This window comes from Pinus tabuliformis, chromosome 4_1, assembly GCF_031772625.1.
Source record: "Pinus tabuliformis cultivar Carrire ecotype Pingquan chromosome 4_1, CPIR1, whole genome shotgun sequence".
In the NCBI taxonomy this organism is placed as follows: Eukaryota; Viridiplantae; Streptophyta; class Pinopsida; order Pinales; family Pinaceae; genus Pinus; species Pinus tabuliformis.
Genome location: NC_142303.1, coordinates 462,492,865 through 462,495,734, shown reverse-complemented (window position 1 = coordinate 462,495,734; position 2,870 = coordinate 462,492,865). Strand labels below are relative to the sequence as shown.

At 43.6% G+C, this 2,870-nt stretch overlaps 1 pseudogene; it reads right to left on the bottom strand.

Annotated features, from left to right (window-relative positions):
• Window positions 1-414: 414 nt before the first annotated feature.
• On the bottom strand, window positions 415-1,166 carry LOC149176418 (pyrophosphate-energized vacuolar membrane proton pump 1 pseudogene; annotated as a pseudogene).
• Between the last annotated feature and the right edge of the window lie 1,704 nt (window positions 1,167-2,870).

Genomic DNA, 2,870 nt, shown 5'->3' with positions numbered 1-2,870 from the left:
AAGAGTGGTTGCATGCCTCCTCAACAGGCTTCAAGCTTCAAATCCCTCTCCAAAATTGATTCTGGCCTGCCAAAAGGCTTCTACAGGAAAGTCCTGTAGCTTCCTGTAGAAGGTTGAACCGTGACTAAATTGTGCTCGAACCTTGAAAGAAATGAGTGTTCATAGAGGGGATGGATGTGCTTGGGGTGGCCAACACAGGTGCTACCTCCTTAGCTAAAATTTCGGCCGATTTCTCCTTTGTTGCCCTTTTTTCAAACTTTCCTGTAGAAACTGTTTGCTGGCTTCTACAGGAAAGTCCTGTAGTGGCTTTTTCTGTCTTCCTGTAGAAACAGACAGCACCATTATATCCTGCTTGGTTGTGGACGATTCTCCTTTCATCTGGGCTGCGTCAGCTTTATTTGCTTCATAAAATGCTTACTGCAATAGAAAATATGGGAATAATACAGATTTGTATCCCACAGCCAACCCAAATATAACATTAGTTGCTGCTTCCAGTCGTGCATGAATCGGCAACATCTTGGACAGGGCTGTAAGCATTACTAGTGCAGTATTCAGTGACAAAACCAATAACAAGGCCAGACCACAAACCAATAACACCACAGAAGAAAAGCTCCCAGTTCTTTACAACCTTCTGGGCACCAAAATTGAAGATAGTGAAGGATGAAGGCAATGCAACTAGGCTTACAGTAGCAATGCCAATAGTCATCACTACTATGGAGATAATACGTTGCTTTTTCAATGTAGGCTCAATTTCCTTCACAGCCTTGATCTCAAATATGTTAGTTGCAAACAGAGTTGTGATTAAGCAAGCAATGATACCCATTGAACTAATAAGCAAGGGATAACACATGGCAGTAAAAATCATGAGAGTTTCCAAATGATGATATGGATGCAACAACCAGAGCTGCACAGGAAGATTCAGCATAGGACCCAAATAGATCTGATCCCATACCAGCGATATCTCCAACATTGTCACCAACATTATCAGCAATGACAGCTGGGTTGCGTGGATCGTCTTCAGGAATGTTCCTCTCGACCTTGCCAACAAGATCAGCACCTACATCTGCTGCTTTGGTGCAAATACCACCACCTACGCTGCCAAACCGAGCCATGGAAGAACCGCCAAGACCAAATTTGAAGATGTTGAAATAAGTTTTGCTAACCATTTCATATATTTTCCTTCAAGATGTTCTGCTATTTTTCGTTTATCTCCATCTTGAGACAAGACAAACAATAGTTCCACAGCATGAGCTCGCATTTCAGAGTACGTAACTTTGCAAAAAGGGAAGCAATACCTGAATTTGAATACACTTTGAGTGAATCACGTTGCAAGTGCAAGTTGACCAACAGCTGAGCGCTCAGATTTCTGCGTGATTTTTGGAGTGAGGTGGCAGAGACATGTGTTGGCCATGCAAACGGTTATCTCCACTGCAGTGTTTAACTATGAACTGTAGTCCTCTGCCTGTAATCACTTACCATCAAGCACGCTGAAGTTTAACTGTTCACCACTGCCCGTTTTCAATTTCCTTCCTGAGATGGCTGAGCGCATGTGTCTCATCCACCCACCAAGCGTTGTTGAACTAGATGAGGGTGTCCAGTTGACTGGCCACCGATTCTCTTAACCGCAACCATCTCATTCGTTCATGCAATGCTTCGAATTACATTCATGCAACAGAGGAACAAGGTTAAGTCACGTACCTCGAAGTTGAATGGCTGCCGTGAGCTGTTGTGGGCTGTCATTGCTGCATGCATTTGATTTTATGGTTGCATGATGGCTTGGTTGCTGATCTTTGATTATGTTTTTCATGTGCAGGTGTCCTCTGGCCGGATCCAAGCTCCAAACGATTGTTTCCACGTTCAAGTCTGCACATTCAAACTGCTGCCATTGAATTTTCACAAGACCAGAACTTCTTTTTGCCATTTCTCCCAAACGGAAAACCGGATTGAGCTGAAACTCGGTGGGCATGTTCCTACCATCATGATGCATCTCCCATATCAAATTCGTGATCAATGGATGCACGGATTTCGAGAAAAATGGAAAATGGCTGAAGATTTCAGAGGTCGATTTCTCGGAAACCGTGCATCGGAATCGGCTGAAACTGCTTGGGTAGGCTACTATCATCCATGTGCATCTCCCCATGAAACAGGTTTTGAAACGGATGCACGGTTATGGAGAAAATGCAAAAATGGCTGATGGTGATGGAGGCTGATTCCTTGGAAACCGTGCACCGGAATTGCATGAAACTGCTCAGGCATGTTGTCATCGACCTTGTACAATCCCCCATAAAACGGTTTGTCAAATGGATGCATGGTTCTCAAGTTATGGCAAAAACAAATTCTGCTCTATGTGTTTTTGGCTTTAAGGCATTTTGCATGTGCTTGCATGGTATGACAAAATGAATTTTTGCTGTGATGCAGGTATGGAGATGATGGAAGATGAGTTGGAAGACGGCAGGAGGACTCTTGAACCTTTGAGGAAGCTACCATGCTTGCAAAACCACTGTTTGAAATGCATGCCTAGTTTCCCACAATTTCTACAGGAAGATCCTGTAGAAGCACAAGGAGAGGCACAAGGAGGTGGAAAAAATGATGGATGAAGGCAAGGGATGGACACACAAGTGCTTGTAGGCCTAATCAACAGATTCCCACCATTAGATTCATTTTTGAGATTGAATTTGGCTCGTCCAAAGGTTCTACAGGATGCTTCCTGTAGAAATATAGAGCATCATGTAGAAAACAGAGTTTTGAGGAAAGAAGCATAATGACATGAGAAGAATGATGGAAAAGGGGTGAGGAGTGGAAACATAGATGAGTGTAGGCCTCATGGACATATTCCAAGCCTTCAGGTCCTCTTTGGAGATCAAGTTGGC